This window comes from Chelon labrosus (genome assembly GCF_963514085.1).
Source record: "Chelon labrosus genome assembly, chromosome: 3".
NCBI classification, from domain to species: domain Eukaryota; kingdom Metazoa; phylum Chordata; class Actinopteri; order Mugiliformes; family Mugilidae; genus Chelon; species Chelon labrosus.
Window position 1 is genome coordinate 1,210,854 of NC_140339.1, and position 14,684 is coordinate 1,225,537.

Sequence of the window (14,684 nt, forward strand, 5' to 3'; positions counted from 1 at the left end):
ATGTCCATGATAAATAAAATGTCCAAAGGTTGAATTGTGTGTACGTTGCCTCCTGTAGTGGAATCAGGAGGATTTTGTAGCCAGATTCACTTTCAAGAGGTAAAAACCCAGGGTTGTGCCGACACATCGATTATTAGATTCATCGCGATGCGACACATGACGATTCGATAACGATTCATAGATGTTCAAAAACGATTATTAATAATAACTAACAGTGTAAAGATCTTTCGTGGGATTCGGAATCATTCTGAGCTGAGATGAGAATGGCGCTTCACTCGCCCACTCACTCAGCAGAGAAACTTCCCTCTGCTCTCGGTTAAACAGGGATCCACGAGCAGCGGGTATGAGTCGGATAAGTTTCGTTTCTCTGCGTATTGTGTGTAAGTGTCTGAGTGCCTTAGCTTGTGCTGCTTCTAGTGGTCAAGTACGTTTTGTTTCTCTGCTGAGTGAGATGTAAGATGTTTGAATGGAGCCGTTTATTGATTATACATCAATCAAATGTGGTCGGACTCAACTGAGCCGGTTAAATAGACTCTAGATTCATGATTCTTGAGTCATCTTTGATGGCCGGTTATATGAGCCGGATCTTTTTTTCCTCTGCTAATAATGACTAAATAACAGGAACAACAAGTCGCGCATGCTGCCGGGACACCTTATGGAACAGAATAAGCTAACTGTCAATCTTTATTTGTTGTGAATAAGAGCAGCTCTTTGTTGTACAGGCCGCTGCTAAGGCACACTATTAACCTGTTGGTTCCAAGGTGGAAAATATGTTGGATCATTTGGTGGTTTGACCTAAATAAAAGATAATGGAGATAAATTAGTTTGGTTACTTTAATTAATGGACACAGACAAATACCTTGTTTAAAAGTATGAAGTAGCCACAGAGTGAGACAAATAGATGCATCGAAAATCGTGATAATTGTTGAATAATCAAATCGAATCGTGAGGTGCCTTAAATGGCACACCCCTATAAAAACCCAGTGTGGAACACTTTGGGTTCTTTTGTTCTCCAAATGTCCAGATGGAGAGTGACCATAGAGACCAGGGTCCATGAAGACCAGGGTCCATAGAGACCAGGGTCCATGAAGACCAGGGTCATAGAGACCAGGGTCCATAGAGACCAGGGTCATAGAGACCAGGGTCCATAGAGACCAGGGTCCACATAGAGACCAGGGTCCATGAAGACCAGGGTCATAGAGACCAGGGTCCATAGAGACCAGGGTCATAGAGACCAGGGTCCATAGAGACCAGGGTCCACATAGAGACCAGGGTCCACATAGAGACCAGGGTCCATAGAGACCAGGATCCATATAGAGACCAGGGTCCATAGAGACCAGGGTCCATGGAGACCAGGGTCCATATAGAGACCAGGGTCCATGGAGACCAGGCTCATAGAGACCAGGGTCCATGGAGACCAGGCTCATAGAGACCAGGGTCCACAGAGACCAGGGTCCACAGAGACCAGGGTCCATAGAGACCAGGGTCAGGAACATGGACCTGATGGTTCTGGAGTCCTGATATATTTTTATGTCTTTCTAGGTGAGCTGGTCTCTGAGGTTATATGACCCCTGTGGGTAGTTTGGACAAACATCCACAGTGTCCCAATCAGTCCTGAGCTCCTGTCGGCTCATAAACCCCGAATACAAATATTTCTTTTAAAGCATGTCTCCTCTTTAAGCACCAGGACGACAACCAGATCTTCTTGCTTTTCTATTTTCTGTATGAAAGAGGAAACATCCACCTCCTTCTTTGAGATTCATTTTCTTTGTAGAAAAGAAGTTGAACATATGTGTTTAAAAGCGGTGTGGAGGGAAAATAAACAGTAATTACAGTAATTCACAGAAGTGGCCCAGAGCACACTGATAAAAATTCACACAAACAGCAATTTTAAAAACAACAGCAGCAGCTATGTGACAGGGAAGATGTCTTCAAATGTGAACGATACAACAAGAGAGCCGACGAGGCCCCGTTATTTTCGGTGGAAGGACAGAATCTGAATGCACGCGAGGAGAAAGGAGACGCTGAAATCTGGCGGTACATGCAAAATGAAAAAGCCGCTGAGAAGCCGTTCAGGAGAGGCGGCTCTGAAAGCAGCGGCTCGACACAACCAATTTCATTTCAAGAGAAATCACCGGCTGCTTTACATAAACATTAGCTCCAACGGTGGAGGCAGCAGCGGGACAAACGTCCGTCCTAACTGGAGCTGTCGTCTCCTTCCCTCCAGAGATCACCAAAATAAATAATTAAAGCAACACTGATCTTTATCTTTCTCAGATTCTACTGTTACAGCTCGATGTGTCTCCACCTCTACACAGAGCAAGGAGGCAATCTGAGCAAATGGAAATGATTACCAGGAAACTTTTCTCTGAATTCTTAACAGCCAGAGAGGACGAGTGTCTCAAATGAGGAGCTACGTCTTCTAAATATTTGCACGGCCGATGTTTCCTGGGAGTGTTTCTGGTTTGACAGCGACACCTTCTCCTCACGCCATCCAGGCCATCCAGGCCATCTCAGCGGTACAGTCGCTGACAGGCCTGAAGAAATCCTGGAGATGATGAATAAATCCCTGAGTGACACATGTGGCGCCGGGCGAACTGTGTCCCACCCACGCCGTCCCGTAAAAGGAATGACATTATGATGCCGGAGCGTCTCTCATTAGGGCTAAAGTGAGGAGACACTGGGAAGGATGTTTTGTGTTTTCCTTACCGGTGTCTGAGTCTGGCAGCAGACAGGCTGCAGACAGGGATGAAGTGATGAGGACTCATGAACGGTGCTAATCTGACATTTGATAAAAATGTTTTACTGGATTTAGACGACGTGATTCCCAGAGAGGAGAGAAAATAAAATCATTAGATGGCGACGAACGGATGTGATCTGAGTTTAGAGAAATAATCTACAACAAAGCCTCAGTGAGAGTTACATGAAGGAAGGAAGGAAGGAAGGAAGGAGAGATAGACGAAGGAAGGAAAGAAGGAAGGAAGGAAGGAAAGAAGGACAGAAGGAAGGACAGAAGGAAGGAAGGACAGAGAGAAGGAAGGAGAGAAAGATAGAAGGAAGGAAGGAAGGAAGGACAGAAGGAAGGACAGAAGGAAGGAAGGAAGGAAGGAAGGAAGGAAGGACAGAAGGAAGGAAAGAAGGAAGGAAGGACAGAGAGAAGGAAGGAGAGAAAGATAGAAGGAAGGAAGGAAGGAAGGAGAAATAGAAGGAAGGAAGGAGAGATAGATAGAAGGAAGGAAGGAAGGAAGGACAGAGAGAAGGAAGGACAGAAGGAGAGACAGAAGGAAGGAAGGAAGGAAGGAAGGAAGGAAGGACAGAGAGAAGGAAGGACAGAAGGAGAGATAGAAGGACGGAAGGACGGAAGGAAGGAAGGGAGGAAGGAAGGAAAGAAGAATGAAAGGAAGGATGGAAAGGTCAAAAGTTAGGAGTGAAGGAAGAAAGGACCAAAGAAAGGAAGGACAAGAGGAAGGAAGGAAGGAATGATGAAAGGAAGGAAGGCAACAGGCCACAGCTGACTTCCAGTGATATGAACAAAGTAAAGTTTAAACTTTGAAACCGACGCCATCGTCCAACAACAAACATCTGATCAGAGACGTTCTAACTTATCTGCTTCTACCTGAGGCCTCAGATTTAATTAAACTGTTCAGGACACAACGCAGCTTACCTCCAAGAAACTGGAGCGTGATGGATGTTGATCTGTTGTTGTAACTGATTCAAATAAAAAGAGGAGGAGGAGGAGGAGGAGGAGGAGGAGGAGGACTGGACCTCAGGGCTCCTGTGTTCAAGACAGAGACAGATCCACTGAGAGTAAATGTATTTATCACATAAAGAGGCGTGAACTCTGAGAGGACGGATCATTAATCATCATTTAAATGTAAATAAAACACAATTAAAGGCGTCGTCTGCTTCGGTTTGTTGGATGATGCAGATTCTTCGACGCTCTGCACCAACGTCCTGATCATCACCTTCTCCTCAGATGCACCTGAGGACACCCAGAAACTGCAGAGAAGTCACTTCCTGTAATTAATTCAGCTGGAAGACGCTTCCATCTGATATTCCTCAGGATTAAACCCACAGATAATTCAGAGCCATCAAACATCCAGTCAGCAGAGGTTTTACCTGAGCTCTGCCATATTTTATCACATTAAAAACTAAAGAAACACACAAGGCTCTGAGCTCCACAATGTGTCTGTGCACTATGTGAACGGCTCAGACACTTAAAATAGATTCTTATCCATCAAACGGTTTGGTTGAGGAGGCGTCGGATCGATTTGAGATTCATTCTGCGGCAGGACGACGAGTCCAGACACCCAGCGACACACAAAAAGGAGCAGAAGAAGAACGAGGAGGCCTCTGAACCCACAGAGTCCTGATCTGAACATCATGGAGTCAGTCTGGATTACATGAGGAGGCAGAAGACACTGAGACAAGATAATCTAAACCCAGAGAACAGATTAATCATCTAAAACTAGTCTAAAACCAGTCAACTGAAACCAGTCCAAAACCAGTTTAAAATCAGACTGAAACCAGTTCAAAACTAGACCAAAAACTAGACCGAAACCAGCCTGAAAAGAGTTTTCTGAAACCAGTCCAAAACCAGTTTAAAACCAATGTGAAAAACTAATCTGAAACCAGTCTGAAAGTAGTCCAAAAGCAGTCTACTGAAACCAGTCCAAAACCAGTTTAAAATCAGACTGAAACCAGTCCAAAACCAATGTGAAACCATTTCAAAACCAATGTGAAACTAATCTGAAACCAGTTCAAAACCGGCCTGAAAACTAGACCGAAACCAGTACAAAACCAGTTTAAAAATCAGACTGAATCCAGTCCAAAACCAATGTGAAAAACTAATCTGAAACCAGTCTGAAACCAGTCCAAAACCAGTTTAAAATCAGACTGAAAGCAATGTGAAACCACTCTGAAACCAGTCAGTCCTAAACCAGTCTACTGAAACCAGTCTTCTGGAACCAGTCCAAAGCCAGTCCAAAACCAGTGGAAAACTAGTCCGAGACTAGAGCAAAACCAGTCTACCGAAACTGGTTCAATACCAGTCCAAAACTAGTCTGAAACCAGTTTAAAATCAAACTGAAACCAGTCCAAAACGACTGGAAAACTACTCTGACACCAGTTCACAACCAACCAGTCTGAAAGCAATTTGAAAGCGGTGTGAAACCAGTCTGAAACCAGTCCAAGTTAATAGATGAAGTGAAGAAGTGGTGTGGTTTAAAGCCAGATGGATCCTGGTTGGTGTGTTTTCTTCTGTTTTCTTCTGTTTCTCACTAAGTGACAGAAGATCAATGTAAACTCTGTTATGTTTCCTGATGAACGCCTCAGACACAGACTCTGGTCTTCATTTATCTCTACAGCTCTATTAAAGCAGACAGTCAGTGGTTGGTGGAGCTGGTTTATCCTTTCAGTCACTAAAGTTCATTAACGTTCACTCTTCACACGTTTTATTTGTCTGATTTACTCAACGTTGTAAAGAAATAATACGTTTATGAAATAAATCCTCAGTCACTAAATAAATGAAACGTTAACGGGACAGAGCTCCTCCTGCCTTCAGTCACTCATACTGATTATATGGTCAGTGATGCATTGTGGGAAACGTGGTCCAGAGACATTCTGACTTTATTCATCAGAATAAAACTCACAGCAGACCAGACCAACAGAAGGAGATCTCTCATTCCTTCTTCTTCTTCTACGCCTCCTTTTCCTGCTACTCCTTCTACTTCCTTCCTCCTACTTTTGCTTCTTCTCCTCCTTGTTCTTCTGCTTCTTGTTCTCTTTCTGCTTTATCCTCCTCCTCTTCATTTTGTCTCATCACTTCTCCTCCACAACCTCCTGTTCCTCCTCGTCCTCCTTCTTTTATCTACTCATTCCCATTCTTCACCTTCTCCTGTTCATCCTCCTTCCCCATCTCTCCCGCCTCCTTCTTTTACTGCCTCCACCACCTCCTTGTCCTTCTTCAGGCCTCCTTTTATCTTCTCTCCATCTCATGTTCCTCCTCCTGCTTCTTGTTGCTTTATCCTCCTTCTCCTTCTTCAGTTTTCTCCTCCTCTACAACTTCATGTTCCTTCTCTTCCTCCTTCATTTTCTCCTCCTTCCCATTCTTCATCTTCTCCAGTTTATCCTCCTTCCCCATCTCTCTCTCATCTCCATTGTCTTCTCCTTCATCATCCAGTAGATGTGATGCTCCTCTTCATCAGTAAAGTTCTACAGATCAGGTTGAAGACTTATTGATCCTTGTAAACGTATTGTTCTGTAGAAGCAGCCTAATAATAATAATAACAATAATAACAATAATAATAATAATAATGGAAACTTGAATCTGAACTCAAACTATGTTAATTCAAATTTTCAGTTTGGAAGTTTTTCTTTATCGTTTTATATTTTTTTATTCACTAAAAACGTGAATTCTTTCAGCTTTTGATTTGCAGTTTTGTGCTGATATTAAATTCAGCGGGGACCTTGACTTTCTAAAGATCAGTGACTCAGACGCCCAGAAGGCACGAAGCCTCAAACACAAACCAGGTAGTTAAGAGAAATAATGACGAAAACTCTGTCACTGCAGCTAAAGAGGAATTAAAGTACGCGTGAGTCCAACGGGCTGAGCTTCAGTGAAATGAATCGGTGTCTGGCACAGAGGAGCGCTGCATAGAGGTCATTATTTAATTAATACGGGAGGTTTCTTTTTTAGCCACCAAACACAAACCACAGACCTTTAAGACCGGCCTCAAATCCTCATTGACCGGCTCGCTCCCTCGTGGCCGATACTCAGCCCCGCGCTGACGGAGAGTTACAGTCTGCTGACGGTGGAAAGAGGCCGGTCAATGTCTTCAGGGGTCTCAAAGGACTCTTTGATAATCTGAAGTCAGAAACGATGGCGAAGCAGCAGAGCTGTAACCCAGCCTCGGAAAATCTGTTGTAAACAATTAGAAACGTGTCATCTGCCCCCTGGTGGATTTATTCATGCTCTGCAGTCAGTAGCTTTTGGCAGCCGTTTCCAAAATGGCCGCCTTTCCTTTTTTTTTAAGTTTTGTTTTTCAGGGAAATCTTTGCTAATTTTGAAAATGTTAAGAATATCATTTATGTTTTTACTGATTCTTCAATCAGTTTCCTTAATGTTGTGCTACTGTATATTTTTGCCAAATTTTCTAATTTAAACTAATTATTTAAATATTATTAATAAAATGTCATCATTCATTTAATGTTATTGAACTTTTTTTCATATTTATGTGATTTAATTTCTATTCAACCTAGACATTTACTAAATAAAACTGATTATTTAAATATTATTTAAAATTATCATTTCATCTTAAACTAAGCAGTAATGTATTTTCATATTAGTGGATTTTTTTATATATTTATATCTGATTTTCTGTTTAACTTAATGTTGCAGACTTTTACTCTGTAATTATTATTCATTTTTTTTCATCGTCAGTTTTACAATAACACAATTAAATGCCTATTATTGTTATATATATATATATATTTTTTTTTAACAATTCAGAGAAAAGATATTAGTATTTTTAGTCCATCTTTGACTGAAGATCAGAAACTAAAACAAAAATGTATGTTTTTTGGGAAAATAAAAAATAAAACCAAACCAAAAGAAAATGTCTGAAAAGTGTTTTTGTTCTAAAATAAATATAAAATAAAATAAAGCCTAATGCATTAATTATGATACAAAAAACACTAGGAAATGGTTATCAATAATTCGTTTTTAGATTTTTAGGCTTATATAAGCATTTCTATTTAAAAAAAAACAAAGATGTTTCTGTCTTAAATAAAAGCTGTTAAATAACTGAGCAGCTTCACTAATCAACATGTGAGTACGAGGCGTTAGTTATTAAGACACTAACGGTTAAACTCAATAACCTCAGTGACCCGTGTAAAGCAGCATCTCCTCCTCTGCCTCTTTAAGAGCAACACTCCACTGGCAAAGCACCAATCTGTGGAATCACCCTAATCCTCCCATTCACCCTTCATCCTGCCGTGATCAATGGTCACCTATGGATGGAGGGTGGAGGGCTGGTATTGATGCTTCGTGGAGCCCGCTCGATAAATCGACCCCTTCAGTCCCCTCTATCTTTAAGACGCTCTGCTTTTGTTGATTAAGGGCTTCTTGCGTTTCACTGCAAATGGTTTTCAAATATTAGCTCTTATTAAACTTGCTAAACAGGCTGAACAACAGCCCAGAAACCTCTGCAGGCCACGTAAACTGCAGCAGGAGAACTTTACCCCAGCTTCTGCTGAATCTGTAATGAGGACGATGCAGCTCATGTAGAGAGGTCCTCTATACGTTAATACGTCACGATATCACAATATCAAATATTCATCATTATCTTTCATTTAATTTATGTATTAAATGTTTGTTTTTCTGCAGAAAGATGATATTTATTTACAGAAACTGTTCATCTAGTATTTTCTTTATATAATTTAATAAAAGTTTTCATATCCAGATGTTGTGCTCAGGCTACACTCAGAGATCATCATATATCAGATCATCATCAGTTTTACACATCAACGTAACATGATGCTAACCTAACAACACAACACGTCCACGTCCACAAACACAGAGTCTCCGTCCTCGCTGCTGATAGAAACTGAGGAGGTAAATCAACAGACAAACACATGAAGGTAACACATCCTGAACTAAGCCTGGACCACCTGGTCATATGCCCCGCCCCCTCTTCATTGATGGTTGTTGATTTTAAAGTGGCACTGAAACAATTTGGATTCATCTCATTAAATTAAAATATGTGTCGTGGATTGTCTTATCTTGTCGTAACTTTCGTCTTCTCGTTTCTTTTCAAGTCTTGTTTCTTTTGTTGTCGTATCTTGTCGCGTCATATCTTTTCTTGACGTATCTTTTCTAGTCTTGTCGCGTCTTGACGTCGTATCTTTTCTTGTCGTGTTGTTTCTCGTCGTGTCGTTTCTCGTTGTGTCTTAGCGTATCTTGCCTTGACGTTTCTTGTCGTGTCGTATCTTTTCTAGTCTTGTTGTGTCTTATCGTAACTTTTCTTGTCATTTCTTTTTGTGTCTTAGTGTATCTTGCCGTGTCGCGTCGTTTATTTTTGTATCTTGTATCGTTTCTTGACGTAACTTGTCTTGCGTCATATCTTGCCTTGTCATGTCTTGTCGTTTCTGTGCTGTCGTATTTTTCTTGTTGCGTTGTATCTTTTTGTATCTTGTCTTGTCGTGTTTGCGTTGTCGTATCTTTTCTTGACGTATCTTGTCTCATCGTATCTTTTCTTGTCGTGTCACATCTTGTCACGTTGTACTTGTCGTGTTGTATCATGTCGTATCTTGTGTCTTTTCGTATATTATAGATCAAAGTAATAAAAACAGGTGTTAACATCTGCCAACAGTGACGGTAAATATGTCCCTCAGGATTTAGTTGAGCATGTAACTGGATGGATTTCTTTGTCTTGTCTGTGACGAGGACCAGGAGACAGTGACCATCTTCTACCTCAGCTCTGCCATCAGACATCACATCATTACATCACTGACGTCCACAGTCGCCAGCAGCCAGTTTATTCTGACACCTCTAATTTCTTTACAGCAGCCAGAGAAAGTTCTGTCTGCAGCTGCTTTTAGACGCCAGTGTTTGACGGACAGAGGGTTTATCACAAGAGAAAGGAGAAAAAAAAAAAGAAATCTATAATTTAAGATGCAGCATTAAAGTGTTTCTAGAGGCAGGATGCCGTCTGTCCTGCCACTATAAACCCTTCCAGTCTGTAATGTCTTCAGCTCCTAGGGACATTTAACTTAATGTAGAAAGCCAGAGCTGTCCCCTGCTTTGTGGCTCCATCCTGGCACAAAGGACGATGAATTAAGAGCTTTTTTAGAGAGGACACAGTGTCCGAGAGATGGCTGAGAAAGCATTTGTGCCTCGCAGGACAGCGAGAAGCCTCCGTCATCCATGTAAACATGTTACATAACCAAGCAGCAAAATCTCTGAAATTACAACCTGCAGACGCACACGGCTGCGTTACAGAGATGATCTGTCCAATCAGAACAAGATGCCACCGCCGTGCAACAATGACGTGTTCAACCCAGAAAGAACTCAACCTCCACTTCCTCAGGTTGTGTGCAGCTCTGTTATTTGTCTGTTAAGAGGAAGTTTTCTTCAACATGTTTTCTATGATTGTCCATCCGCTCCCAGATGAGACAAACTTCAGCCAAAACAAATTAATGAGGGAGAAGGATGTGAGTACGTTTTTACTGCGCTGCTTTCCAGTGGTTTGTTTCTGCACAAACGGACCTAAAAAAACTAAAGCTGGTGGATTTTCATTAATGTTCCGCTCTCAGATCAGATAAGACAAAAGACATGTCCCAAAACAAAAGGACAACATACAACAAGACATAAGAAACAACAAGACAAGACGAGGTGACGTGTCTCGTATCGTCCAGCGTTCCTCATACAGTGGTAGCTCTATGCCGACCCGTCACAGTCTAATTTACTCCACCATGGTCTCATAACGAATGGAAATATTTTAGCACATTTCAAACAATGTTGGACGTTGTATCGTTACTTGACGTATCTTGTCGTATCTTGTCTTATCGTATCTTTTCTAGTCTTGTCGCGTCTTGACGTAGTATCTTGGCGTTTCTTGTGGTGTCATATCTTTTCTAGTCTTGTTGTGTCTTATCGCAACTTTTCCTGTCATTTCCTGTTGTGTCTTAGCCCCTCCCCAAAGACTCCTCCATTGAACTGATGGAGAAAATGTCTCGGACAACTCACATAGCATGTGAAGCTATTTGTGTTGATCACTAATAAAAACGAATAAATATAGTAATCGGCACTTTTTCTGCACTAGCTAAACATTCTAAGCGCTAGCTAGCAAAGTTAGAAATTCAACTGTTTATTATAAATTAAAAACAAAACAAAGCCTTGTATCTTGTCGCGTCTTATCTTGTTTTATCGTATCTTGTGTGTTCATCTCTGATCGTTTACTCGTCCGACGGTGCGACAACAGACTTTTAACAACATGAAACTTGATTGAACTAAAACATTTTAATTAACTTGTATGTAAATCCACCCAGCATCTTAATTAGTGCCTGTGAAGACCAATTAACCAAACGACTCCTCTGCCTGTGACATAACAGGAAACAACGGCTCGCCAGCTCCTCGTCCTCCTCTGGAAACAACGAAGCTGGTGTCATGGCGACGGCCGCTCCGTCCTCTGAAGCTTCGCTGTGTTTTTAGGAGTTTGTGTTTTTAACAACCTTCTACATTTAACAACCTTCTGCTGACATTTCAAACGCTCCATGTGGTGACACTTCTGCTCGTCAGCGGCCAGACGTTCTGCTGGTTTGTCGCCTTTTACCGTCAGAAAGTAAAGTTTGTCCCCTGCATTGATTCAGTGTGTCCCACTACAGCAACACGACAAATAAAGAGACAGCTGATCCTGAATCCTTTCCTCCTCCTGTGCTCTTTCCTTCCATCATTCCTCCTGTCCATTAATCTTCCCTTCATTGCTTCCATACTTTCTCAGTTCCTTCCTTCCCAGCGTCCGTTCTTCAGAGGAGAAAAGCCGACACACCTCAGTGTCCTTCTGTCTCTTATTCTATGTCCTGTTGTCCAACACTGGGGTCACAGCCTCAGTAAACAGGAGTTAACTTAATCGTTCTCTGTTGCTCTGAGACAAAGGAACAAAGGTTACAGGTTCAGGTATTTAGTAGAACAGTTTCTATTCTTGTTTACTCTTCTCTATGAGTCTCTTGACCTGAAAGCTGAATTCCTTCCAGCAGACGTATCGGCTAACTCCAGTTTCTCTCCAGTGTGATTAGAAGATGATCCTCCAATAACTGACCTGCTTTGGTAGATGACATATTGAGCTCCGTCTCATGCACGGATTAAAAAAAAGCTCCAATCTCTGCAACTATCTGGGTCTTAATTAATACACAAACTAGTTCACACCCTGCAGGAGATCAATGAACAATACTGGCTAATGAGTCCGAGCTGAATAATGACAAATACAAAGACAGCTCATCCACACTCCTTCCTTCCTTCCTTTTGTCCTTCCTCCCTCCCTCCTTCCTCCCTCCCTCCTCCCTCCCCTCCATCCCTCCTTCCTTCCTCCCCCCGTCCCTCCCCCTGTCCCAGGTCTTAATTAATAAAGGACTTCTGATGCTCTGAATGACTGAGGTGAATCAGGATCATTGTACTCTTACTGTTTAATGAGAACCAGCTGATTAACGGCTGCTGGTTTCTTTCTCTTTGAACGTTGGCCTGAATGAGGTTGTGGTCTGTAGATCATAAATACTTGATGTGTCCTGAGTCTCTCTCTCTCTCTCTCTCTCTCAGACACTTTCTGTTCTTCTATTACGAGTCCTCTCTGAGGACTGAACACACCCAGATGTGACAGAGTGAGGAGAGTTCATCCTGAACAAGTCTTAACGTCTCTGGATCGTCCTGACACGAACAACTCATGAAACCTCTGGACGCTCAGCTACTGGATTTACATCACTGTACATCCATCCACCCATCTATCCTTCCATCCCTCCATCCTTCCATCCCTCCATCCTTCCATCCTTCCCTCCTTCCTCCCTTCCTTCCTTCCTCCCTCCCTTCCCTCCTTCCTTCCCTCCTTCCTTCCATCCTTCCCTTCTTCCCTCCTTCTCTCCGTACTAAACTGATGACACTCGTCCTCTCTCAGGCTCCAGTATTTAAATCACAGACTTGAAAGGCGTCCACGTCGTCTCACAGGCGTAGTCGGAGCTTTTATGGAGACGAAACAACTGATGCAAACTCTCGACATCTCAGCAGGAGCTCTTCTCCCAGAGCGTCGCCGTGACGACCAGGTGATTCATGAGTGAAGCCTGTCAGTGAAGCCCAGTAACAGCTGGCTCAGTGGGATCTGTCCACCCACCTCCTCCCCCACATCCTCCCCCCACCTCTGATCAGACGGATGCTGCTGATGAAGCACAAGCTTCAAAGGGTCAATCACGTAGACGCACCAGAATCTTCTCAAACTGTTTGACCATGACTCAAAAATGCTGCTTTTCAAATGTTATTATGTTATCTTTGGGCCCTTCTGTACCTTCTTCCTCCCTTCCTTCCTTCCTCCCGCTTCCCTTCATTCTTTCCTCCTCCTTCCTTCCTTCCTTCTCTAAATAACTACCACCATAAATAAATCAGATCTTAACATGTGAGAGTCTTTCCATCTTGTTCCAACATCTGGATCATGTCTCCAAGTCAACCAGCAGCTGTTGATGGTTCTGATCCAGCGGTAGGTAGAGATCCATTAGAGACAGCAGCTGCTACAATATTCTACTGACCACATGATGGCGCTGCTGATTTACAGACACACAAACTGAGATCAGATCTCAAGTGCTGGCTGGGGACGCATGTGGAGACACATTTAGATTAAGACCAGGTGGATGGACAGGTGAGAGCAGGTGGGACCAGGTGGGACCAGGTGAGAGCAGGTGAGACCAGGTGAGACCAGGTGAGACCAGGTGAGACCAGGTGTTGATGTGAGGCCTGAACAAGATGGTTCGAGGGAACACGTCCTCACAAAGATAGAAACACGAGTTTGTGTGTTTGCTGCGAGCGATAAAACCAGAAACCGACATCAATCATTCCCAAATAATTTAGCTCATCCAGAGTTCAGTTTCCCGCTGAGCGCAGATAAAAGACCGGCCAGAATAGAAACGGCGAGCCGGGTTCTGCAGCTCGTTAAGTTTCTCTGGTTTAAAGCCTGAACTCCAAACTGCAGCATGTGAGGTCAAATTAGAGACGGAATAAAATCACAGAGGGAAAGTTTAACCAGCAGCTCACCTGTAAAAGAAAAAGACATCAAGGCAGAGCTGAAACCTTCCTGTACTCCAGTAATAGACGAGTCTGTATCCATGCTGGGCTGTTACGTCTGTGATTATTTTCCACAGCTCGACGCTTTGTGCAGTCGGACGGATTCAAAAGAATTAAACGTCTGCTGAACTTTTAGGAGACTTCATTGTTGTTGGCTTCTAAACACAATTTAGCCTTTTCACTCAGGAAATTACACTCATTGTGAAGAAGAATGTGTAATTGAACCGCGCTGCTGCAAACAAGCTTCGTTAGTTCACGGTCGGACCTCTGAAGAGGTCAGTGGCGTCGTGTGAAAGAGAGGTTCTGGTTTTTATTTTCAGAAATGATTTACAGGACGTCAGAGAAAGAAAATCTCTGTTTGTTTTATTATCATTTTATTTATTTTTAAAACCGCATTCAGTGAAGGTAAAAATGTTGAGTTTTAATTTGGGCTGCTTTGTCTGACATCTTCTATACATGAAATAAAATCCTGTGATTGTTACTGGTTACAGGGAGGAAGACAAATCGATGTTTTAATCAGTGTAAACCGTCTGTGATCAGGACGATAGACCAGACTCTAAACACACTGATGATGTATCTGGAGCCTTAAAGAGATAAACTAGTCCATTATTTCTCTTCAAACATTGGCGGTTGCTGCTTTAAGTCACGGTTTAGTTTATCTAGCTCCTGAATAAAAACATATCTGCTGGTTCCTCACACGGAGCCGCTGACAGACGGCGAGGCAGCAGCGCTCACATCTCCCCCGGGTGAGACGGCGTATCAGCAGTATTTATAAAAAGTCACACTCTGCTGCTCAGAGGACGTCCACTCGTCATTGAGATAAACCAACTAATAATTGATCGTCACAGAAATGAATGGAGGGCAG